Genomic DNA, 27,903 nt, shown 5'->3' on the forward strand with positions numbered 1-27,903 from the left:
ACCTTGTGAAATATTTATGTTCCAGCTGTTTCAGAGGTTCTATCCATATATACTTGGACTTTATGCGACGTATTGGAAACGCGAAAGGTATTATTCACTAATGCGATAAATAAACATTTCCTAGTGCAGATATGAAGAAACTGTATTTAAATGTCAAAAAAGGAAGATAATAATTTAACGTCGCGTCAGTATCTCAATCATTAACGGTGGAACAGCAACCCAGAAGGAACAAATAGGGAGAAAGGAATTGTCTTTTAAGAGCTCATTCTTGTCCTTAATTGATTTAGTGAAATCATGGAAAACATATACTCACAGTATCATATCCCCTGTTACATAAATTGAACTTTCTCGAACAGCAAAACTCCTTCAACATCGATTCAAATGAATTTCTGCGCTTCCTATGCACGGAATCAATCCTTATAAATCTATAGCTCTGTGTGGTCTCAGGGGTGCATAACTGAAGTATTGAACTAAAAACGTGTGTAGCGGGGTAGCGCACTAATCAGAGAACTGTTAACTGCGATCAAGAATCTAACGGCTGGCCATACCGCTTCTAGAATAGCCATAGAACGGAGCTTCCCGTTTCGTAACATATGTTCCCAGCACGAAACGTAGTATTTCACCGATTCAGGACACAGTCGGAGAAACTCTGCGCCTAGTTCTGGAATATGCACATTCATTGTCGACAGAATTCGTAGCTATTGAAGCTCTCTGAAACAACTACACTGCAGGGTTACAACTCCGAATATACGTTCTTGGTGGCAAATGAAACAACTGTCTAATCTCGAATTATGAAAGACATAGATCTATGTATCCGATTTTCCAAACTGTGATAAGCTGGCTTGAAGAGAGAATAAAATACAACCTGGCAGTAAGTGTAGATAAATGAAATTAAAAGGATATAAAAAGCCGGCCGTAGTGGCTTGCGGTTCTAGGCGCTGCAGTCTGGAACCGCGAGACCACTATGGTCGCAGGTTCGAATCCTGCCTCGGGCATGGATGTGTGTGATGTCATTAGGTTAGTTATGTTTAACTAGTTCTAAGTTCTAGGGGACTAATGACCTCAGAAGTTGAGTCCCATAGTGCTCAGAGCCATTTGGACCATTTGGATATAGAAAATAATATTCTCGCAATTTATTTACTCCAGAATTGTCCCGATAAACAGGCCCACATAGTTTGTGCAGTAAATTAGTTCTATATTTTTCCAAATTACCTTTTTAAAATTACATGGTATCATCACAAGAGCTCTTATGAAATGCGGCGGCAGATGCGTAGGTTGCTCCTAAATGCTATTTCTGTGTAAGAGACTGTCATAGACGGTTGTTGCGACAAAAATAGCAATTATTTAATAGTATTTACGTCTGCATTGCATGTTATTAAAGAGAACGTCCACATGAACGAGTAAGGGATCGATCGAAAAGAAGCAACTAAATATACGTCACTGCAGAGTCAAAGTAACTAAAGTGGACAACTGGATAGAACCTGCGCCAGCCTTAATGGTAAGAGGCTACGGTCGCAGGTTCGAATCCTGCCTCGGGCATGGATGTGTGTGATGTCCTTAGGTTAGTTGGGTTTAAGTAGTTGTACGATCTAGGGGACTGATGACCCCAGCAGTTAAGTCCCATAGTGCTCAGAGCCATTTGAACCATTTTTAGTGGTAAGAGGAAATATAGAACGTTCAGATTGGGCAATATGAGGATCGTGATGAATATGTTAAATTATAGTGGGAATGCAACACGATTGCTAGACTTTTTACGTGAAAAATCATGTAAGAGATACGCTTTTATGTATAACGACGTTTTTTTCATCAGTAAAAATGGGTAGAAATATTTATGGAACGTTAATATGCGTTTTTGTAGGACTTCGTCGCACCTTTGACAACCACATCATTAGAAGCAGAAAAATAGCTCAGCAGACCAAGGGAGAAGATAAGGACGTTCTTAATTTGCAACGCATGTCGTAATCATTGAAGATGGACCCTAGACTCACGTGGTCGGAGAACTGCAACACAATTATTGTAGCTTCATTGGAGGATCCAGTCTGACATGTGCCTGAAGTCATTGGCAAAAATGGAAAAGGTCCAAATAAAAAGGACGTACGAGTGGTTGAATATCGGTCCTCATGAACATAGCCTCGCCACGTTCGGTTGCATTCTCAAGAATCCTTCGTTACACATATATGAGTGATTTTCTCACTACAGTGGTCTCTCGGCTAGCATCGAACGGTTTCAGCTGGCAGATCTCAATATTCGGGACTACATCTCTTAAACCAGAACATTGATGCTGTGTACTTCCTCATAATCGAGAATATTCACTCAGAGACAATTTAATTCTAATCTAATGAAAGCTGATTCTGACCTCCATCTGGCTAAGTTAACTTTTAGGATAATTTATATTTATTTTTATTTTTCTTGATTACATTAATTCATTTTGGGTGAATGGTTCTTCAATGCGACACATCTAGTTTCTTCTCTGCTCTTTGTCAAATATCGACTAGTGTTACGTCTCTTTTAACATTACTCTTTATGCAGGACTTCAGACACTTCCTTATAGTTCGAAAAACATAAAAAATACGAAAGCAAACTCAGTAGTCCAGGAGACAACAGAGTTGCGCTATATGTAGAACATTCATGACAATGTCCTCACTGAATGAGAAAACGATCATACACAGTGAGGCATTAGCAGCAAGATTACCAAACGATGATTATTTTCTTTAATATTTTTCTTTTACTTTTTCCTTTCTCTATGACATTATGGGATAAATAAAGGAATGAATCTGTCTTTCACTTAACCGCACAGGCAAATCCCAATGCTTTTAGCTCCGCGTCGATTCCAGCTGCAAAACCACAGCGTACCTTATCACATAAATTAGACGTGATCACCATTGCCCTGTCTGCAGTCGACTGACTTGCGCATTTCTGAGGGACGTCGTGCAATGACACATTGTGATCAACACAATTTGACCAACAGTCAACAGAATACTGGTCTGTGTGGATGGTCTTGTCTCAGTCCCTATCCAATATTTTAATATATAAACGGAAATATTTATTAAGCCATTGTTTAGAAAATACAGATTCGTGTTATCCATTCCTGACTGGGAACAACAGTAGTGAGAAATGGTAACCAGGCCAGAACATCTGTTGTAAAAGGTCGAGTTCTTGACTGAATCTTTGGCCACTCATGTTATTTTAGGTTTTCTGTTATTTCCGATTAACAAAATGAGCGACTTCTGAATTTTTACATCTTGTGCCAGTGTAAGTGCTTACCTCCATACTTTTGTCCGATATCGACTAGTACTGTTGCTCACTATCGCTATTGTTGGCAGAACACTTAGTGCTGACTTACAAGAAGTTAAGCCGCTGAACATTAGTGCTACGATCCACAGTTTTCCACAAAGTTATACGATATTCATCTGTTCACAATTTCAGAAAATATTAACTAAAACAGAAACTACATCAGACATTACGGTAACATAAGCTGAATACTCCTTGATACAGATAATACACGTTAGGATTGGCATTAGTGCATGACGCTTGGTAACACCTAACTGTGCTAAAGTAGTCAAATGTATTTTCCATTACCTCGGACGAGAAAAGTGGCAATATTCTTCTTGTTATCCCATGAAAAATGTGCAGCTTTTCTTCTGCTTATGATTGTCACCTACTACCAAAATTACATGATTAATTACACAAGCAATAGTCGTGCAAATCGAAAACAGTACTCTCCTTCGCTGGAGTAAAACCTAACAATATGGCAGTTTACCTGTATATTCAACGCACGAACTTTTAAGCATTGCGTTCTAATTGATGGAATTAAATTCATCATCCTTGCGTTCTTTGTGCCAGCACTCAACCAGAGTGTTGATTTACGTCTTCACTCCTATTTTTTAAATTTATTTCTTAAAAATTTGATACACAATTATTCTCGACTTATTGGAGCGTCGAATGACCTGCGGAGAACTCTATTTCACGCGAAACGTAAACGTACTAAGTGTGGCAAATATGTATTTTGAAACACAGGCGATTACAAAAAATGTTTGCGCTGAGGTTAAGTGAGAATAATTTCCTCTAGGGGTTGCATTTATTGCAAAGAATATTAAAAACTTGAGATTAACTCAATGTTTAGCACCTCGGAGGCAAAAAAGAAACCGATTTTGATTTGGCTCTTACAAAAGGCTCAAGTGTGTAGTATCCATAGCAGACTGGATTACCACTGATTCAGACTTTATATAAAGGAGGAGAACGCGAATGGTCACTGGTTTATTTGCTTCCCGGGATACTGCGACAGAAATCGTGTCGGCCACTTGAAGGAAGACGTCTCTTATCTCGTGAAATGTTGCAAGGACCAGGTTTCAGGACAGAATCTGTCAGTACTCTTCAACCACTACATATTGCACCTGTAGAGATCCTAAAAATAATATTTTGATAACAACAGTTCACAGACATATATGCAATCTTGTTCCTACGCTATATCCACGATAGGCACAGGAAAAAATGTTCATACCGGTAATGGCACGTGGAACAGGAAAAAGTACACACTGTCACTCACTTTAAAGTAATTCGTAGGTAAGAACGTAGACTCAATATTACGTCTCCGATTATTGACGTGCTATTGCCGGAATATTTACGTTCAGTATTTTATAGACGTTTATAAGTACAAACTGAATAAGCCCACCATCAGGATTTCAACATCGAATGTTCTATGAGAAAGCGGCATAATAGCAGCCAAGGTTGGCAACGCGCTGGAGCTCAGGGCTGCGGTCCAGGATTACGACAACGCGTCGCAGCCTCTGAGGTCGCCGAGCAGAAACCGAGAGTTACGGGGGCATCCGTCAGAAGGGAAAGTAAAGGTTGCAGACCGGTTTTGGGAAGCAACACCTCACTTACCGAACACGTCTAGAGAGATGGTGCCAGTGAACCACCCCTTTGCGGCTGGAACCGACCGACGTGGTGAGCGAATCGTGGCATCATGTTTCCCTGCGGAGGTGATGGCCAGATTGTTTAGCAGTGGGCGGCGACGACCGCTCTCTCGCACCTCGCATAGTATGGGGCCAAGGACACACCCAGCCTACGCTTCCAGGGTTCACAGACCACCCGCATTGTATCACGAGCTCCTTGCCCGACACAAAGAAGGAGAACACACCGTCGCCTATCGACGAGTGTTCTGAGTTTAACATCTATACAATGGTTTCGCTACAGTACTTTAGAAAAATCTTGACAGCTGCTTTCAAAAACCATCGTTATAAGAAGTGGGATAAGATATGAAGGACTGACGTTCCACGTATAAAGCGCTTATTATGAATAATCGAGGACTACACTGATCAGCGTAGTCCGATTTATTTCAGTTCTGTTAGCCGTTATAGGTAGATGAAACTAATGAAGAGTAGCAGAAATGAGATTAGCGATGGTTTTAAGATTAACATTGAGGACCATAAAGTAGACAAAGTGAAGAAACTTTGCTACCTTGCAAGCAAAATTACGCATCACGGAGGATATAAGAAGTACACTGGCGAAAGCAAAGAGAGCATCCCACAGTAAAAAACACACTGACGGAAAAAATCGCAATGCCAAAAAATAATTAATGTAGGGGAATGAAATTTCTGGAGCGCATTTGTCTAGGTAGCATATTTAAGTGATTAACATTTAAAGATGACAGCTTAATGGAAGCACGAGATATGGCAGTGCAAATGTGAAACGCTGGTACATTAATAACCAGTGTAACAGCTAAAATGTTGAATGCAAGCATGCAAACGTCCACGGACATGTTGTACGCGCGCCGGGTATCAATTTGTGGGATGGAGTTCCACGCCCGTTGCACTCGGTCGGTCAATGCAGGTACGGTCGGTGCTTTTTGTGGATGACGCTGGAGCTGTCGTCCGATGATGTCCCATATGTGCGCAACTGGAGACAGATCTAGTGATCGAGCAGGCCAAGGCTACATGTCAGCACTCAGTCGAGCATATTGAGTTATGGTTCAAATGGCTCTAAGCACTATGGGACTTAACATCTGACGTCATCAGTCCCCTAGACTTACAACTACTTAAACCTAACTAACCTAGGGACATTACACACATCCATGCCCGAGGCAGGATTCGAACCTGCGACAGTAGCAGCAGCGCGGTTCCGGACTGAAGCGCCTAGAACCGCTCAGCCCAAGTGGCCGGCATATAGAGTTACAATAGCGGTATATCGAGGAGCGTTATCTTGTTGGAAAACACCATCTGGAACCATGTTTATGAGTGGCAGCATAACAGGTCGAATCACCAGGTTGACGTACAAATTTGCAGTCAGGGTGCGTGAGATAAACATGAGAGTGCTCCTGCCGTCATACGAAATCGCATACCAGACCATAGCTCTAGGTGTAGGTGCAGTGTGTCTAGCATGTGGACAGGTTGCTTGCAGGCCCTCAACTGGCCTCCTTCCAACACACACGGCCATCACTGGAACCGAGGCAGAACCAGCTTTCATCAGAAAACACAACAGACTTCCATGCTGCCCTCCAATGAACTCTCGCTTGACACCACTGAAGTCGCAAATGGCCGTGGTTTGCGGTCACTGGAATGCACGCTATAGGGCGTCTGGCTCGGAGCTGTCCTTTAACCGATTTATGACAGTTCGTTGTGTCACTCGTTATGTCACTGTGATGACAGCAGCTGCTCACATTGCTGGTGCAGATGCAGTAAAATACGCGAGGGCCATACGCCGAACAAGATGGTCTTCCTTCTCGGTAGTGCCACGTGGCCATCCGGAGCCCGGTCTTCTTGCGACCGTGCATTCTTGTGACCGGAGCTGCCAGCGATCATGTACAGTGACTACATTCCTGCCAAGTCTTTCTGCAGTATCGCAAATGGAACATCCAACTTCTCGTAGCCGCCTTACACGATCTCGTTCAAACCCAGTGAGGTGTTTATAATGGCGTCTTTCTCCCCTTAAACACATTCTTGACCAACTTCAACTCACCGCGTCCAGTCTCAAAGGTAACAACCGCTCACATCTGTTACAACGTGTATTTAAAGCAAACCTGTTCTGCATGCTCATAGTGGCGCTACTAGCGCCTCTCTTGCGCGACTGAACAGACGTCACCTTTCAGATGTAGAAACACGCCTACCAACTTTCTGTTATGTCGTACATCTCCATCTTGGTGTTGTGATTTTTTTCTGTCAGTGTAAGTCTACCAGTGTCCAGCATAGGCCTTAATTTGAGGGACCAATTTCTGAGACTGTACGTTTGGAGCACAGCGTTATATGGAAGTGGATCATAGACTGTGGGAAACCAAAACGAAGACAAGCGAAGAGTTTTGAGTGGTAGTGCTAGTACACTCCTGGAAATTGAAATAAGAACACCGTGAATTCATTGTCCCAGAAAGGGAAAACTTTATTGACACATTCCTGGGGTCAGATACATCACATGATCACACTGACAGAACCACAGGCACATAGACACAGGCAACAGAGCATGCACAATGTCGGCACTAGTACAGTGTATATCCACCTTTCGCAGCAATGCAGGCTGCTATTCTCCCATGGAGACGATCGTAGAGATGCTGGATGTAGTCCTGTGGAACGGCTTGCCATACCATTTCCACCTGGCGCCTCAGTTGGACCAGCGTTCGTGCTGGACGTGCAGACCGCGTGAGACGACGCTTCATCCAGTCCCAAACATGCTCAATGGGGGACAGATCCGGAGATCTTGCTGGCCAGGGTAGTTGACTTACACCTTCTAGAGCACGTTGGGTGGCACGGGATACATGCGGACGTGCATTGTCCTGTTGGAACAGCAAGTTCCCTTGCCGGTCTAGGAATGGTAGAACGATGGGTTCGATGACGGTTTGGATGTACCGTGCACTATTCAGTGTCCCCTCGACGATCACCAGTGGTGTACGGCCAGTGTAGGAGATCGCTCCCCACACCATGATGCCGGGTGTTGGCCCTGTGTGCCTCGGTCGTATGCAGTCCTGATTGTGGCGCTCACCTGCAAGGCGCCAAACACGCATACGACCATCATTGGCACCAAGGCAGAAGCGACTCTCATCGCTGAAGACGACACGTCTCCATTCGTCCCTCCATTCACGCCTGTCGCGACACCACTGGAGGCGGGCTGCACGATGTTGGGGCGTGAGCGGAAGACGGCCTAACGGTGTGCGGGACCGTAGCCCAGCTTCATGGAGACGGTTGCGAATGGTCCTCGCCGATACCCCTGGAGCAACAGTGTCCCTAATTTGCTGGGAAGTGGCGGTGCGGTCCCCTACGGCACTGCGTAGGATCCTACGGTCTTGGCGTGCATCCGTGCGTCGCTGCGGTCCGGTCCCAGGTCGACGGGCACGTGCACCTTCCGCCGACCACTGGCGACAACATCGATGTACTGTGGAGACCTCACGCCCCACGTGTTGAGCAATTCGGCGGTACGTCCACCCGGCCTCCCGCATGCCCACTATACGCCCTCGCTCAAAGTCCGTCAACTGCACATACGGTTCACGTCCACGCCATCGCGGCATGCTACCAGTGTTAAAGACTGCGATGGAGCTCCGTTTGCCACGGCAAACTGGCTGACACTGACGGCGGCGGTGCACAAATGCTGCGCAGCTAGCGCCATTCGACGGCCAACACCGCGGTTCCTGGTGTGTCCGCTGTGCCGTGCGTGTGATCATTGCTTGTACAGCCCTCTCGCAGTGTCCGGAGCAAGTATGGTGGGTCTGACACACCGGTGTCAATGTGTTCTTTTTTCCATTTCCAGGAGTGTAAAATGTCTATTGAAAAATAGATAGCCTTATAAAGTGAGAAATGAGGATGTTGTCCTCAGAACCAGTGAGGACAAGAGTACGCGGAAAATAATGACTAGAACAAGGGACAAAATGATGAGACATCTGTTATGCATCAGGGAATAAATGCTACGGTACTAGAGGGAGTAGTACTGAACTGGAAGATAGTGACTGAAACACATAGAACGAATAATTTAGAAGGTGTGGTGAACAGCTACTCTTAGATGAAGAGACTGGCACAGGAAAGAAAGTCTTGAAGGCTGCATTAAACCACTCAGAAAACCGATGAACACCCACCCTCCCCCCGAACAAGAAGAGTGTAGGAATGTCCTCTAGGCCTTCGATCACTTTAATAAGTAGACCGTATCTGTAAAAGTTCTAAACATGAAATTCGGTCTTCGAGGAGTTAAGTGAAGAGAGATGCGTTTGTATGTGTATAACGTAATCAAATCTCTAACGTATTTCAGGCGTGTAATAAATTCAGAGAGTTTCGCGGTATGGTGTAACAGCAAGCCGAGAAGCGTATTACGCTAAACGCATCTTTCTAGAATGACGTAAATGCGCAGATACGGCACGCTGAATTGACAATGGATGGTCTGTCACACAGGTCCTCTCTAGTTTGTGTCTCGGTCTCATTTCCGCATAGAGCATATAATATACAGACAGTTTAATAGGAAACGAATGCAGCTTGTAACTTACATGCTGTAAGCTCGCACAGATTTGTCCTCAATAAAGTTTACACTATAAATGGTAAATTCCCTGAGCAAAAGAATATCTGATCTCTATTTGTCTCCTTAATCAGTTACAGACTTTAAATGAGTAACTCATCAGAATTATTTTATTTGTAATGAACTTCATCCCCTCATAGAATGTGGAAATAGCTGCCGTGCAAACAATAATATGTTAAATACATGAAAAAAAACACCTTGCATATTAGCTGCTGTGGCTTTTCTCTGACATGGCGAAGGCAAGTGAGCTGCAGAGCCGGAAGAAAACCGCACCGGAACACCTTGGGTGGTGGCTGTAGCTATCCTTCCTTGTAGGCCCCGGAGGTCGCAAGGCCAGAGGTGCGCCGACCACTTCACCAGCAGCCGCTGTAGCTGTCCTTGCCCCTCTCCCTACAGCTTCCCGTTCTGTCCATCTGCCAAGGTTGATTACTCTCACTGTCCGAAACAGTTTTGTACAATGAGATGTAGGCCACACTGCAGAAGTTACCCTAAGGCCACTTGTTCCTCAGGAGGGATGGAAAGAAAAGAGAAAGAGATGTGTCCTTGCCGCTTAACGATTCGAAAATTGCGATAGGAAAGTTGCCGTAAAGCGCGCCGTCAACAATTAGGTTAGTAAGCACGGAGTGATAGCTCAGTTGGATAACGATAACTGCAGGAATAGATAGTGGACGCTTGGAACGATTTTTCTGGCAATCTCCTGTGTGTTTCTCTAAAAATCTAAATGTATACGATAGTAGGGGATTCCCCCTGATTGCAAGTTCTGTGTACTGTCTTGCTCAGTGCATAATAGTGACAAAGGCTAAACGTCGTTATAGACGCTGAATACTAGACTGAGAAGCTTTTTTTCACCCGCTACATTTTTCGTTGGGCTTAGTTCTGAAAAATATATCTCTTGAAGAATCTATGGTGTTTCATGAAAGATATCAAAAATTTATTGCCTGCTGCTTGTCGCGCAAGGTTCGCTAGAGGCGAAGAGATATTCCTCTTAGACATCAGTTTACATCATGCTTATCTATAACGTAAGTATTGTCACAGTTTCCTATCCAAAATATTTTATATCCTTTTCAAGCCATATTTTATCCATTTCATATCGAAAAATCTGAAATTCACACACTACCTAGAGTGTAGTACTACGCTAAATTCAATTTTATTTTAGTGCATATCGCAATCACTAGACATTTACGATTTAGAAGCAGATTATCTGTTTCCTACACTGGCTGGTTATTCTCCGTCTTCTGTCTGAGTGTCCATTAAACAGTTCGTATCAGCAAAGAGGGAAACATAAAATTGGTAATATTGTGTCTTAGAAACTAGCACCAGAAATCAGTGTTTATTATAAATTAAGGATATTTTTGAATTTGACAACGAATGTTGCGGACTTTTAATTTGCAGTATTCTGCGTAGGAATTGGGGTTCTGAAGATGGATGATGAGTTGCTGAATCTGGTCACGATAAATACATGCTACGATTGTGTCTAAAAGAACTAAAAGAAACTGCATGAAGCATGTTTGATGATTAGTTGACAAAAAAGTATACGGAATTCGTTAGAACTATGGTACCGTTCGATTCTCCAAACAGGAACTGATAGTGCAGTTTAGTAAAATTAAAGCTGTCATCGACCCGAAGGTTAATTCGAACTCCACAGTGGTTTCCTAGGCATGGTCTTCGTGGACATGAACCGAATTACCTGCCAGTTATACGGGGACCTATATTTCAACGGGGACACCGAGACGTGCTGTAACTCGACAATTTTCACATTAAAAAACATTGCCAGAGGTAAAATAAGTGATAAGTGACAAGTAAAAGTCCTAGGTGTTACCAGGGATTTACAAAGGGAATAAAACCAGTTTTACACGTAGACCTGGTACAGAAAGGTAAAAGCTGTGGACGTTTCGTGGGTAGTTCCAGACTATTCTACCCATAAGTTTTTGCGTTGGACGAAGGAAACGGAGGAACCGCGTCCTTGCGACTCGCCGATTCGCTGCCAAGCAACTGTCAGGCATAAATCCGTTGAGTGCGATCCCCGACGACTACGGAGCTTTCGGGACTTGGTGGCCGCCTTTGTGTCTGTTTGTAGTGTCTTGTTGACCGTTTTGCCCTCGGCATGCTGATGGTACCTTGTCTGCATGGTCAGTCCGTCACTGTCACAACCTTGTCTCATAGCATGCCAACGAAATTGCATATATACTAAAGAAGTCGTCTGTTCACGCTACTCTTTTTTGTATTTCATTTACGCTTAGTTCCTGTTACTTGTCTGAAATTTGGATTCCCATGGACAGACAAGACGTTAGTTTCGCCTTAACCTAGCTTTAACTATGTGCACTGAATGAGGTTGCTACAAATTTTTCAAACTTTTGAGTAAGAAGTAAGTTAGAGGGATGTGTGCCATTAAAGCAGTTCTGTGACATCTAATGCAATGCATTTTTCTCTCATTTCACGGAATGTAGGCTAAACCGAGGACGCGACAATTTTCCCAGACACTGTTGAATTCTACAATACGGCACTCAAACTGAAAAAGCTAGTGACTTATGTGTCATTCCGTATTGAAAATTCCAGTCAATTTCGTAAGATATTGAACGTTTCAACTGCTCAGTGTTACATAGTCAGACTACAAATGAATCTCGTCAAGGCCTATGTCAGTACATAAACACCTGACACTATGGTGATACAATTATTTAGTAACAGAATATTTCTCTAATGTGTGAAGCTATTGATTTTCAGATTTAAAAGACGAGTGTTCCTTTGACATCGCCTATTTTCCATTTATTCCGGTCAATATCTATCACTGTCAACTATAGTGCCACCGAAAATAGCTTCACCAAATAAGACTTACTGTTAGTGAAATAATTTACTTCACAACACTCTCTGTACGTCTGTTTTAGCAGGGATTGATTGCCATGACAGCAAAAATACGTATCTAAACTTCATAACTTCAAAACATTTTAAGGCAATTAGCACAATGCTTACGTAAAATACAGGAGGAAGAGGCTTAGTTGTTATTCCTATTTTTCCCAACGAATTTAAATATCTATCTTTATAGTCTCTGACAGTGACTTTCACAGCGGGGGATAAAACTTTAGGTAAAAGATGATATGTAACCCACAGCCAAGCCTGAGAAAACCGCATGACACTGAAGATTATGTTGATTTTGAGTTAAGGAGGCACAAATCTTGGTAGTTTGCACTCATGATGTCTTCACTTGAAGCGCGTATAGTTAAAAGAACCAAAATTTAGATGAAACAGAAAAAATTGCTCAATACACAAACACCTACATTTCTGTATGTAGATTTTAAAAGAGTGTAAATGACAACCAAACTTCCTTATTAAACCCTAAGATTTTGTTAAAAACTTATATAAAAACAAGGGAGGTTAAAGAATCAAAGTAGTAAAATAATTTTTCATATAAACGAAGCTCGTTGTTCACAGACACACTGACATACCCCGCCCAGTAATTTGGACAGGTATTCCACATACCTCTCATTGTTACCCAAAAATATACGGCAGATCGTTATCAGAGCAAACTCCTTCGGAAAGTAAAAGACAAGGTAGAGTTTAAATTTTAGAAGAAAAGATGGTTCCTATGAAGGAAGAGTTTGCCTGTTTCAATCGCAGTCCTCCTCTCGCTCTGCCTCATTGTCTTTAATCTTTTTGCAATTCCAGCAACAGATGGGCTGTTGGGTTAGAGTACGTTAGTGTTAATACGTTTACAAGGAGCTGAACTGCCGATATACTCCCGACCCTGGGTACTGACGAACACAAAGGGAGCGTGCTGCAACGACCATCAGGCGAGTACGCGACCATGTTCCAGATGCACCGTCGCTGGCTCTGTAACACTATGCCGTTTCTGCATCCTATAAAGTCTGTTGCATGAAACCCTGGCTACAGGAAGAAGTCACATGAAAGCGCAAGCTCTTTGCTAACAGCCTCCAGGTTCGACCCTCGTAATTCACTTTCTCATAATTTTATGAATAATGGGGTTATTTCTCTACAGGAACTTCGATGGCTACAGATTGCTTAAACCAAACAGAGATCCTAGAAGTGTGATGATCTCGCCTCAGCCACTCGTGGAGAATAAAAATTTTATTTCTGTTTATGAGACGAGTTGTGAGCGTAATCTCTCTCTCTCTCTCTCTCTCTCTCTCTCTCTCTCTCTCTCTCTCTCTCTCTCTCCCTCCCTCTCTCTCACACACACACAGATTTGCTGTTTCAAGTTTGCCTTCAATTTGGTGAACATGATAATCTCGTAGCAAATCCTACAGTCGTATCCTTACAAAACAATGAAATTCCGATTTCGGAAACCCAACACCTATCCAATAAAACTACGAAGAATGCAAATATTAATTCAAGTTTTTTTTTTATTTTGCTTCTTTGTTTCTAGTGAGAGCGTGTAAATGAGAAGATTGGCCGGCTGGGAAAGCAGTGTTGAAAGTCCATGAGCTGTCGAACACACAGTATTTAACAGACACAGTCTTTCACCGAGTCTTCGAGAAGGAGGATTAGCTACACATAGAAGGGTCGGACTCCAAAACAGGAAGGCATAATGCATCTGTAGCTTCATCGTAATTCTGTTTCCCCTATACAATGAGGTCACAAAAGTGACGGGATAGTGATAAGCACACATACAGATGGCGGTAGTATCGCGTACACAAGGTATAAAAGGGCAGTGCATTGGCGGAGCTGCCATTTGAACTCAGGTGATTTATGTGAAAAGGTTTCCGACTTGATTATGGCCGCACGACGGGGATTAAGACTTTCATCACGGAGTTGGATATCCCATTTCGGAAATCACCAGAGAATTCAATATTTTGCGATCCACAGTGTCAAGAGAATGCCGAGAATACCAAATTGCAGGCATTACGTCTCACCAGGGACAACGCAGTGGCCAACGGCCTTCACTTAAGGACCGAGAGCAGTGCCGTTTGCGTACAGTTCTCTGTGCTTACAGATAAGCAACACTGCGTGAAATAACTGCAGAAATCAATGTGGGACATACAATGAATGTATCCGTTAGGACAGTCTGCGAAATTTAACGTTAATGGGCTATGGCAGCAGGCTACTGATGCGAGTGCCTTTTCTATCAGCACACATCGCCAGCAGCACCTCTCCTGGGTTCGTCAACATATTTGTTGGATACTAGACGATTGGAAAACCGTAGCCTGGAAATACGAGTCACGATTTCAGTTGGTAAGGGCAGGTAATAGAGTTTGAGTGCGGTGCAGAGTCCACGAAGCCATGGACACAGGTTGTTAACAAGGCACTGTGCAAGCTGGTGCAGGCTCCATAATGGTGTGGGTAGTGTTTACATGGAATTGACTGGGTCGTCCGGTCCAACTGAACCGATCATTGACTGTAAACGGTTATGTTCGGATACTTGGTGACTATTTGCAGCCATTTATGGACGTCATGTTCCCAAACAATGGAATTTTTATGGTTGAGAGTGCACCATGTCACCGGGCCATAGTTGATCGGGATTGGTTTGAAGAACATTCTGGACAGTTCGAGCGAATGATTTGGCCACCCAGATCGCCAGACATGGATCTCATCGAACATTTATGGGACATAATCAAGGGGTCAATTCCCGCACAAAATCCTACACCAGTAACATTTTCGCAATTAGGGACAGCTATAGAGCCACCATGGCTCAGGATTTCTGCAGAGGACTTCGTACAACTTGTGGAGTCCACCCACGTCGAGTTGCTGTACTACTGTGGGTAAAGAAGGTTTCGACACGATATTAGGAGGTATCCCATGACTTTTGTCATCTCAGTGTAGATCTTCGTGTAGTTGGTGCCGCTGACTGGTTTCTACCTCTGGCTCCAACTATGCAGAGTTATCCCAAACTCCACAGACAGATTAATAATGCAATTATGATTTACTCGGTTTGTTGACCTGATTGCCCTTATTTCTGTGAAAATACCTTCAGAACAGTGGAAGGGTATGTAATATGACATCATCAAAACGTTCAATACAAAACGCAGAATAATGCAACAAGTGCTCTGATTGGTTGTAGCGTTGTTGTGTGGCTTATACTGTATTCAGCGAACCCATACACAAGGTGCACATCGCCCAACTCCACATCTGTTAACCTATCCATATTGCTGTGTATGACAGTTATCGTACAGCTACCACTGTCGGAAAAAGAAACCCGAGACAGAACCAAGTAGTACTGAATCCAGTCTGGATGGCAATGAGTAATATAGCCATTACCCTTGTCAACAGCAAATAGCGTGGTGCATGGCACAAATTCATTTCCAAACAAGACATACAGTGCACACCGTCGGCATTTTCACTGATGTCTAGCTATTTTTAGTGCATTACAGACACATAGATACACAGCGTTAAGAAATAAAACGATATGTAAATATTCTGCAACAAGCCGCCGAAAACTAGGGGTTTCTTGCGCCAAAATACTCACAAAATATTCCTGAACAAACTCCAAAGTTAAGTCGGTGTAGTTTGGGTTCACCCTGTCTACCTGTCCGTATAGATCCGCATATCTCATATTTTACCGTCGTTGTCATGACTCAGGATGTTGTCGAAGACAATGTCGTCTCGGAACTTAGACTCATAATAATTTCAATAGTTTATATTGTGGTCAATTAACTGTATCAGGGAACTACTGTCACTGACGGCCCAGTATAGCAGGAGCTCAATTTCCTGTTCGGACATCTCGATCTACACGGATGTGACCGAAGCCATGGGATACCTCCTAATATTGTGTCGGACCTTCGTTTGCCTAGCGGATTTCAGCAATTCGTCGTGGCAAGGACTCAACACGTCATTGGAAAACCCCTGCAGAAATACTGAGCCGTGTTGCCTCTATAGCAGTCCATAACGTGAAAGTGTTGCCAGTGCAGGATTTTGTGCACGAACCGACCTCTCCATTATGTCCCATAAATGTTCGATGGGACTAATGTCTGGCGATCTGGGTGGCCAAATGATTCGATCGAATTGTCCAGAATGCTCTTCAAACCAATCGCGAACAATTGTGGCCCGGTGACATGGGTCATTGTCACCCATAAAAATTCCATCGTTGTTGCATCGCCGAATGGCTGCAGATTGTCTCCAAATAGCCGAAAATCCAAAGGACCCTTTGCATTCCATGTGAACCAGTCCACACCCTTATGGAGTCACCACCAGTTTGCACAGTGCCCTGCTGACAACTTGCGTCCATAGCTTCGTGGAATCTGCGCCACACTGCTGCCATAGCCCAGTAACGTCAGATTTCGCCAAACAGTCCTAACAGATACGTTCATCATACGTCCCACATCGATTTCTGCGGTTGTCTCACGCAGTGTTGCTTGTCTCTTAGCAGTGACAACATTACGCAAACACTGCTGCTCTCTGTTACTACGTGAAGGCCGTCGGCTACTGCGTTGTCCGTGGTGAGAGGTGATGCCTGAAATCTGGTATTCTCGGCACATTCTTGATGCTGCGGCTCTCGGAATATTAAATCCCCTAACGATTTCCGAAATGAAATGTCCTATTCGTATAGTCCCAACTACCATTCCGCGTTCAAAATCTGTTAATTACCGCCGTGCAGTCATAATCATGTCGGAAAACTTTTCACATGAATGCCTGAGTACAAATGACAGCTCCGCCAATGCACTGCCCTTTTACACCTTTTGTACGCGATGCTACCGCCATATCGGTATCCCGTGACTTTTGTCACCTCAGTGTAATTTTTCCTTAGTTAAACACGACGCCGGATGGCTTGTCCAACAAGTCTGCGGACAACTGGTGGCTCACTTCGTTGTCAAGATGTGCTCGTTTTCCATCTCTAGCAATTTCGATGTTTTGTCACGAAATTCCAACCTCCAATCTTTCATTGTCTCCGCGAGTGTGCCCTTCAGCCACACCAAGGGACCTACAGATTGTTGCAGCTAGTGTCAACTGAGGCTCAACTTGAGAAGGGGAATCTAGAGGTTAAAGACGAGTTTCAGTAAATCATCGAGGCGAACAAATTCCAGCTATACGTTAGCAGTCAGTAGTAGCATCCATTGCAAGTGGTTCTCACGGGTGGGATTCCAAGAGCAAACTCTTTAGTGTGTTTACAAGTCCCGGGACTGGGACTGGGCCAGGCACGCTGCCAAACGGTGTAGGTACGCGTGTACGGCACAGAAACAAGAGCGGCCAGTGTACGATAAGCGCCGTGGGCGGCAGCGGCAGCGGCCTCGTGCGTGCCGACAATGCGTACTGCGGCATTAGCGAGCCTCGCCACGCGACGGGCTAAACACAGCGCGCAGGCCCACTCAGCAGCCGCTCCGCGTACCGCATTTGTTTTCCCTATGAGACCGCCCGCGGGCTCTGCCGGAGCACCCTCCTCTAGATTCTCGTGTGTGCTCTTGCTCTCCAAATCAACAACTTGCCAACAGAATCGGTCTGTCTTGCGAGATGAGGGGCAGAGGTACGATCTTTCGACGAGGAGTCATTTCGCTCCTTGCAGTGCTTAATGTGCACAGTATGATGTTTATGATTTCAAACGTAAGACGGGAATAAACGCCTTTAATGGAGGCGACAAACACACACGTAAATGTTGTTAGCATATGGTTCAAATGGCTCGGAGCACTATGGGACTTAACTGCTGTGGTCATCAGTCCCCTAGAACTTAGAACTACTTAAACCTAACTAACCTAAGGACAGCACACACATCCATGCCCGAGGCAGGATTCGAACCTGCGATCGTAGCGGTCACGTGGTTCCAGACTGTAGCGCCTATAACCGCACGGCCACTCCGGCCGGCGTTGTTAGCATACATCAGAATGCGTTCGGTGACGAAACATTAACAAGGAAAGCTCAAAATTGAATAATTTGGATAACACTGCCATTAGCATAGTGTGCCAAAACACTTAAGTCTCATGTCAACGCTTGTCAATCCCATTAGTATTACATCGACAATCTCAAAGTGATGATATTTACAGAATGGATCATCTGACAACTCTAGTGACACCACTATCATCCCTACTACTCCTTCTATACAGATAAGAGAAAGAATATAATGTGTAGAAGAAAATGATTCAGCACCAAAGTTGCTTTGAGTACTACAACATTGCCGCCTGTAATAACCTTGCTCACTTAGAGAGCAATGGACAATACAATGCTCATTTCAAATGCTGTGCGAACACTCTCCTATACTGTAGTTGTTGCTTACATACTACCTCTTGCTTCTCCAAGGCGTGCATCAGACCTTTGAGAAGACCGATCTCCTGGCTTGTCCGTGATTGGACAGCATCTGATTTGTTTTTCAATACAGCGTCCGATACAGTGTCATAGAAGGAAGGAAGTAATAACTCTAAGCAATAGTTATCTTTCTGAGATTCTTCCGTCATAATTAAAATAACATATATTTACGACTGTCTACTCTTCAGTTCAACAACTTTTCAACGGCCAACAGAGTCGTTATATTTACGTGTGCTTCCGCGGCCAGACTCAGCCTTTTTTTCACCACAACGAACCTAGTGGTCTTCATTAGGTGTTGCAAGCTATGTCCGTGCTCTGTGACTTATCACCAAACGGACGGACATACTATTAGAAACTAATATCAGGTGATAATTGAGAACTATTCCCGATGCCGACTACTTCCACTGTTGACTGTTGCATGTATGTCTGTCTTCCACGGTTTTTCTCAGAAAATCCATTCCCTTGGTTTTTCAATGCTGATTGATCAGACGACCTAAGTGAATCCACAAATTCGATACTTGATACTAAGTCTAATACAAATTGGGCCGGCCGCTGTGGCCGAGCGGTTCTAGGCGCTTCAGTCCAGAACCACGCGGCTGCTACGGTCGCAGGTTCGAATCCTGCCTCGGGCATGGATGTGTGTGATGTCCTTAGGTTAGTTAGGTTTAAGTAGTTCTAAGTTCTAGGGGACTGATGACCTCAGATGTTACGTCCCATAGTGCTCAGAGCCATTTGAACTATTTGATTTTAATACAAATTGAGGCCTTCATCTCTGTTGTGTCTTATACATCCTTTACACCGACATCTCAGAAACTTAAAGAGTCTGCGCCTCAGTGATAGCCTTGTCGTATCACATTTCACTATTATTCTCCTGACGGAGTTCGGCGACAACTGATTTAATTTGTTGCTTCAGTAGAGAGTGTCACTGATGTTGCTTTCACTTCTCGTCAGCTGCCCTAATAGCAAACATTTGATCAGTCTGAGACAAATCTGAAGGGCTTTTGCTAGCATCACCTAATGAAGGTGACTTGGCCAATCGACTAAATACTGAGCAGAACAATTTAGTGATCAGCATGACTGTACGGCCGAAAATTTATCATCTAGGAAATGGTTCTTTGCCTTCTGATGAAATACCTAGCCATGACTTTAAAAAAAGCTACAATATTTAAAATTAGTAGGTACCGTAGTATCTACGTACCGTAAGTTACATCTTGCTGAGAACTCCAAGCTTCAATTCATGCCTTAATATTATCACTGCACGATCCTGTCTCAATAGAAATAATTCTTTTTCTTCAGTCAGTAAACGTAGGACGTCTCTGGCCGCCTGTCTGGTGCGCCGGATTCAGCGAACGCATGATATCGCCACGAACATGAGTACACGCGGAAAAAACTACGAGGACAGCTGTGCGGTCACTACACACTGCCGTCGCACGGCTCATTTGTGCTTGCACAGTTCATCCCCATGCTTTATGAATTCTGCCTGGGAACCTCGTGTTTCGCACGCAACATAGCATTTCAGCTTTAGAGTTCATTTTTGTTGCAACTGAAGTTGCATATTGTTTTTTATTTTTTATTAGACTTGACAGACCTGCTCTTTTTAGATTAACGTATGAAACGTGTAAACAAACCGAGGAATACCATTGATTTCTTCGTAGCAAATATCATTTTTTTCTGCACAAAGCCAGCTATTACAGAGAGAATAAAGTGGGATCGTGAGGTTCACTCCCCGAAACAACCTTGTGAACCGTCGCCAGTTGGGAGATATTCCGATCAGTGTGACTGTTTATTTAAAACAGTGATTCAGTTCGTCTCACGAATCTAAAATAGCCCATCCTTGGCAGTTCCCCGCGGAAAACTCTGGCGTGGTAATCGAGCGCAGGACCTCCACGGTGATAGCCATTAGACGGAGACATAACGACTTTTCCACTTCTAACGAACTCACTGTCGGCAGGATGTTGAGTAGCCGTTTGAAAAACAAGCTCCGAATCTTGACGACCACCACGACCACGTGGATGAAAGCGAAAAACGCATTAATCATAATTAAGGTAAATGTGCTTCGCAAATTGCATAGTGGCACTAGTGATAATGGTAATACAGTAGGTGCCGGAGATAGTCTAACGTCAAAGACCCTGTAGACACTAAGGTATTAAAGGTATTTTCTTTTTACCGGACAGATGAGCAATTTTTAATGAAGATATCATTGTTACGCCGAGTCTGTAATTTTATCAGGACGGTCTTGTTGGTCACATACCGCTTATAAAGCCATAAGCATACTGAAGTGTCAATGCTGGCGTGAAAATCTGCATCATCTAAGAGATGTGAACAGCTGTAATGATACGCATTCAAGAAATATAACATAGCGTACCCAAATGCAACAAGAGGCCACCGAGAGCGCAAGGATGTCTTTTAATAAACAGTCGTATTTCACAACAGATAACTTTATTTTTACTTGTTAATATTAATTCTGGTCATATCAGGTATCTTCAGTGGACTCTACAAAAAACGGATATAGAAATATCCAATTGGAAAAATATACATATTTGTGCGTCTGTTAAACTATGGCAATCTTTTAATACTGCAGACTTCAGTGGGTATGGGTATGATTATGCTCAGAAATATCTGTTCTGAACGTATGGAAGCTCTATGCCATTATTACTGCTTTTTACAGTATATACTTTTAAAATACGTTTGTAGAATTTACTACCTATGATCGGTCTAGATGAAGCATACTTGGGTAATAAAGAAGATGAAAATTTTCAGTTACAATAGACACTTGTTTATTAAAACATAGCCACATAAATGATAGTAAAGCATTAAAGACAGTTATACTGAGACAAAAAGCAGCAATTTTACTGGTAACATTTCAAAAATTAGTCAAATCTAAGAGTTAGAGAACAAGGGACTAAGTAAGAATGGTCTTATTTGGATGAACTGGCACACCCGTCTTCGTTCAGTGTAAGCTCTTCACATTTCACAGGGGGACAGCGCGAACAATATTCTCGGACAATTTCTGTTCTGTATTTTATAGGATGTGTCGTAGGGATCTTTTCAGTTCTAAGGTTATGGCCAGATTCATTGTGCATATTATGCATTTTTACCCACTCTGCCAATCAATACACAAGTTTCACCCGCCTTGGTCGACTCCCAAAAGTGCTCAAGACTTCAGGTTTCACTAAAATTACACACTTCACAAATAGCATCTCCATCAGCTTTCGTACGGCAACACTCGCCACGAATGTTCAAGGGTAGTTTAAAGCGACGGTAATAACTCCACTACCTCCAGGATGATAACGCCTCCTCGACCCCGTCAAAGGACAGCTTAAGCTCTGTCGCAGTGCGTTCTACATAGATTTACCTTACTGACCTGGATCGATGTGCGTATAATACGGCCTGCCGCTACAAAGGAAAGCTCGTTTCCCAACACGAACACGCACACACAAAGCGAAGTCCTTACATAAGGACGTGGCAGAGGGGAAGACGAGCTGATAGAAACGGGTAAGACGGCTAGCGAAAGCTGATGTCGGCGCGCCGCGCGCCTGTTAACGGCGTCATTTGGCAGCGCCGCTAGATGCTACCCCGAAACGCGCTGCGCTGCCACTCGCCTAGCTGCAGCTGCCCGCGTTCGGCCGCTGGTGCCGGCACCACAACCTCGCATCACTCCAGCCGGCTCTTGGTGAGTTTTTTCCACCATCATTTTTTTCTTCACATGTGAAAAATATGGATAGTGGCATTAGGTATCGGCTCGTGAATTTGGACTCGAGAATCTAGTCCAGTTTGAACTACGCTAGGCAGGTGCAAATTTCCCGTGTCTCGTCCATCTGTCAGAAACGAAAAAACACGTGAATTAATTTCGAAATTTACCAGCTTATTTACTGTTTATTGGCATATTCACAGCACAGTCATTCTCGTTTTTCGTTGTGTCGAGATCTTTTTACGTAATTACGACCAGCAACTTTCTCACCCAGATTCCAAAATATTTTGTCGTTTCTCACATACGCAGGAAGAAATATTAACACCATCGTGATAAAATAAGAGAAATCAGCCCTCACTCAGAAATATTTAGGTGTTTACTTCACACACGTGCTACTCGAGAGTAGAACGCCAGAAAAATGATCTGAAAGTGGTTTATGAGCCTTTTGGTCAACATTTACGTGTGAATTGCAGAGTAATCATGTTCATGTGAATATAGATATGCAATAAGAACTCTAGGTTATTCCAAAAAGACACAAGAAATTGCTGCTGTGTGTTGATCCTGTGTCGCAAGCAAAGAGAAATTGCGGTTATTCTCTGTATTTGTCCCTTTTATTTCCCGTTTATTATGATTTTTCAGCTAGTTTGGATCTGCATATGTACAACAAAAAGTCAAGGTTTCCAGACGAAATTTTTGCTCTGCAGCGGGGTGTGCGCTCATATAAAACTTCCTGTCTGATAAAAACTGCGTGCGTTACCGAGACTCGAACTCGGCCTCGCCAAAGGTCCCAAGTTCGAGTCTCGGTCCGCCACACAGTTTTAATCTGCCAGTAAGCTTCGAAATTCAAGGTAACTACGAACTATGTTAGATACGTGAAGGTTTCCCCATACATTAGTCCGAAGATCTATCAAAATAGAGATTTTACCAGTCGCGTGCAACGACTTTAGGACAGTTAAAATGCACTAAAGAGCCCAGTTCAAAACAATCACATCTTCCCCTAAGCCCATCAATTTTAACCGCCACTGTTTTTTCTCTGACACAAGAATAGTAGGCATATTTTGTCTTAATAATGACTGAATTCATTTTGGCATGCATGTTCCTCTCAGATTAGTTCGTTTGAGCACTCTTGATTACAGTTAGGTTTAAAGTTAAAAATACATAATGTTCTTCAGAGATTTCTTAGCAAATATTCGAATTTATTTTAATTCTTTAGGTTAGGAGAAACGATGCAGTATAATGTATTTTTATAATACGTCTAATGACAGTGCTTATTCTCTGTAACTTCAGCAGAGATGTTGCAGAAACGATGTAACGAAGCGCAAAGGGAGCGAACGTAATCTATACTCTTTAAACCGATGACATTATTGAACATTCCCCCTTCAAGGTGTAGATGAAAGAAATATGAGAATCATAGATATATGCGTTTGATAGCTAGATGTCTTCCAAAGTGAATGGCGCCATTTGCTTCTACCACGGCTCATTAGCGCCCAGTGGGAAAGTTTTGGCTTCATTTGTGCGCCGCAGACGATTTAATGTCTAAGTTTTCCAGCATTCTCGAGAGAGTCAGTTGCTACTAACCAGTTGTGTTTTTTCTTCGTATTATGTTCGTTTATCAATACTTACAGTGCTTCTCATCACTGTACTACGATTGGGTAGATAATCTGCGGAACATGAGAACACTGTTGATGGATGTGAGACATAATCTCTGTTACATTATCTATCGCTGTTCAGAGAAGGAAAAAGGATTCCTCGAACCCTGTAGCTGAAATTATTAGACAACATACAGAAAAGAAGCCTTTCGTTGTCAGTGACTGGGTTTGTGCGACCCCTGCTCTGCTACCATCACGAAAATCTAATAAAAGACGGTTTGCCGATCGATCTCGACGGCATCTGTAAATTTGCACCGCGTAGGGAAATACAAGCCGAGACCTCATTTTTTGATATAACCCAAATATGGATATAAGCAGAAAAGTATAAAAGTATATTTCAGAGAAGAACATGTAATTGTGCAGCAAAGATTTCATTCGAGGCGCACCACACCATGGTGCATACTTTCGAGAGACTTATGATATTAAAATTTTGGAAACCACACAGTCCCCTAATAAGAATACACTGTTTCGTATATGGGTTGCTTGAAGGAAGCCATGACGCGCGTAATGTGTCTGTGGCACCCCATTTGTTGCTTCGCGCATAGTTGTTTCAGCTCCACCACCACTTTGGCCTCTAGCGCTAGATGTCCCGAAAGAAACGCTGTACGTTATTATTGAAGATGTGGAATCGCATAATGACTTTCTCAGCATGAAGAGGATTACCAACGTGCAGTTGTTCGGATACTAGGCACCAAACATTCCCTGTTGGCTGCAGGTGCACCTGGAGTCCTTGTGAGCTATTGTCTCGTGTGCTGTGACCTTCTTCATTCATGAGACGTTGCATAATTACGATCTCATACGGGTGGAAGTGTATCTCTTTGTGCGACACTCGGTGATTCAGTTCACGCGAAGTACTCTCTGCGTATCTGTGACAGAAATGCGTCGAATAAAACACTCCGCAGCACAGATTCACTGACAACGAATCGTGTAGGAACCGAATTATCTGCTACGATGTGTTTCAAGAAGTTTTCTGATTTTGTAAGATTACCTCAACCTGCGCCGACATATAACAGTGTACCTATAATGAAATGAAGAAAATGGTAGATACATGTATATGACTATTGTTTCTGTCGCTTACTCTGTCTCGTCATACAACTTACTCTTTGAAATAATAATGTGATCACAAGAAGACGAAATGGCGAAACATTCGCCCAGTCAAACACATAAAACTTTCGAAAAGAGTGTAAATGTTCCTAAACAAAGCTATATGCAAGCTATGACATCGGGAACAAAAACACAGCAGTAGATATGACATCTCAGTATAATCGAGCGTAGCAATCTGACTACTAGTTTGTAGGGGAAACAAACGTCAAGAGTAGAGCCCTATTGCTTGGTGTGCGGAAGGAGTCTATATGACATGGCCTTAGATGAAATGTGTGTAAAACAGCAAAGGCGAAGAACAGAGTTCCTACAAAATAAAAGTCCAAATTTGGAAGCAGAGCGACAGCATACGCAGGTAACCTGTTGTATGTTGTGCCACAAGGGCCACTGTTTGTTTGACTTGCATGTTCAACCTGTACGTAGTGGGAGCAAGACATGTGAATACGTCAATAACGGGTAACTGACACAGCGGATTAACTTAGTTATCGCTCGAGAGAATACAGTAGATGCTAGACAAATATGCTGCATCTATAAGTTTTGCTGTGCTATGTACCAACAGAGTTGCAATTTAAACCATATACTTGTGGATTCAAGGTAATAAACTTGATAATCTTGCGAAGTTTTTGAATAAACGCCTATTCCAAACCATCGCAGAAAACGCGCTCAGTATTCAGAGGCTCGACGCCGTGTAGAAATTCGAAGTTCAGAACTAACAACTTTCTCCCAAGAACCTTTCCCTTTCTGCTTGTTTGTAGGACAGAAGCATTCTTAGCTGAGAGTGAAGAACTTTGAGCGTTTACATTATGGTAAACACATGTCGATAATCTACACTTACCAAGTTTCTGTGAAATACGACGAGCAGGGTGAAGTTTTCTTACAAACAGGCCCGCTCCCGTGGTGAGTCACAAAGCCATGAGGAAGCTGCAAAGCAGTGGAGTGTGAAGGAACGCAGATCGTGTCCATGTCATTTGTCGTGAAGAACAATCGTAAAGAACTGAAGGTTAATGCTAGATGACAACTGAGCGGCGGAATACAAAAGAAAAGACGGAAGCAACCGCTGCATTTCGATCGCTCGCAAGTAGCAACGCTGTCGTTAGCTTAGAACGTAAGAACTTGCAGTTAGATTCAGCTATCATTATATCCAGGTCAAACAATTAACTTGACAAGACATGCAATGTGGGACAAGATACTGATAACTTAGATCAGTGAGCAGCTTTTTGTTTGATGATACGTACATATCTGTTAGAGTGGTTTACAAAACTGAATATAAAATGGATATATCTGTGACTTTTCGTTGTCATGATGATTGTATTTGCATACGTATAAAAAGAAAAAGTTTCAGCCAGTAGCGTGATGGAAGGAAGATCGCTGTTTCCCAGTCACTCCACTGAGACGGTGCAGCAATAAATTGAAACTTTTTCATTTCATGGGTTATGCTTTCTTTGATGGTTCAATAGTTTACTCACGCCGCTGGAATAGTCAATAAACGAGCAGAGCACTTAGCAAAGTCTAGTAGATGTCTGCAGGAAAAGAGGAATCTAGAGCACTGAAATTTTATTCGTAAAAGAATTCTCGGGTATTTTTAGAAATGATTGTTTCTGATAAACGGGAAGTTTAGCCTTTTTTGGTATTATGAGGCCGACTGTGACAGGAAATACTGTTATTTTAACGATCGTTGCATAACATAGGCTTGTCTTGTCTGCACCAATGCGAGGCCACTGTCGTGTTCAAGTCTAAGAAAGTAGAATAAAGACTCCTAATCCGTCCTCTGCAACCACTTGCGTATCACAGCAAACAGTAACGTAAAGTTTTGACATTGGCGTGTACGTTAATAAATATACGTCTTTCGAAAAACAAAAACTGAAATACTGGAAAAGAGATGCATCTCATCAGAAATCTACGACTATTAGGCTACCTATGGGTCTATATGCAACACTTGAAAAGACAAAGTGCGTTTCTCTGCACTTGATGGGGTAAAAAATGTGAAATTTTCGTCAAGTTCGTTGGCAGTATTTAGATACAGGGTAACGATTTCTGCACGATAACATGCTAAACTATGCATATGAGGTAAATTAAGATCTTAGGCTCGTAAGATTTTGTTTTACTGGACTATTAGTGTGTAGTTTCCGGAGACTTTCCCACATTCATTTAAGGATGACGCTGGGCCCGAGTTACAATTTAGATAACAAGTAACGAAAAAATTCAAGCTTTCTGCGCACATTTGTTCAACTTTATTTATGTTAGTCAACGTTAAAATAATAACGGAATAGAAAATAATCCAATACTGCCATTAAAATGGTCTTCGCGAATTTTGTAGGAAAAAAGAGTCTGATTACGTCGAAGCTTAAGAAACCTATTTTAAAGTTCTTGCCTTCTTCACTTTTTAGGAATATTAGTTAAATTTTCTTCTCCTGTTTTGTTACTTTTGTTGATATCGAACTGCATTTTTCAACTTTCCTGGCTCTTTTTGTATATCATGTTTTTAATTTTCAGTTCTCATATCATATTTTTAACACCGGTATACGAATAGATTATCTTTTGCAAATATTTTCTAGCTTTATTCAGGTCACCAGGTTCATAGACATCGCGTCCATTAAGATTTTTATAGCAAAGATGTGCTTGGTAGATACTCATGAAATCACGTTCACCTATGGTAACAAGGTAATCTATCTACAAAAACAACTGGCTGGATTATTCTTCTTTGCTACAATAGCCCTCTCTCTCTCTCTCTCTCTCTCTCTCCCTCCCTCTCCCTCTCCCCCCTCCCTTCCCCTGTCCCCTCCCCCATTCCACCTCCCC

The 27,903-nt window shown here is 42.9% G+C and overlaps 1 protein-coding gene across 2 annotated transcripts in view; it reads left to right on the top strand.

The window, feature by feature from the left end:
- Nucleotides 1–27,903, top strand: part of LOC124721351 (elongation of very long chain fatty acids protein AAEL008004-like) — an 80,229-nt gene that overhangs the window by 4,467 nt on the left and 47,859 nt on the right. The window contains exon 1 of one of the 2 annotated variants that reach the window (XM_047246275.1): nt 22,285–22,336. The exons of the other annotated variant lie outside the window; for it this stretch is intronic. The gene's annotated coding sequence lies outside the window, so the exon portion shown is untranslated. Of the gene's footprint in view, nt 1–22,284; nt 22,337–27,903 lie in introns of those variants that run through there. 2 annotated transcript variants of the gene reach the window in all.

This window comes from Schistocerca piceifrons, chromosome X (assembly GCF_021461385.2).
Source record: "Schistocerca piceifrons isolate TAMUIC-IGC-003096 chromosome X, iqSchPice1.1, whole genome shotgun sequence".
In the NCBI taxonomy this organism is placed as follows: domain Eukaryota; kingdom Metazoa; phylum Arthropoda; class Insecta; order Orthoptera; family Acrididae; genus Schistocerca; species Schistocerca piceifrons.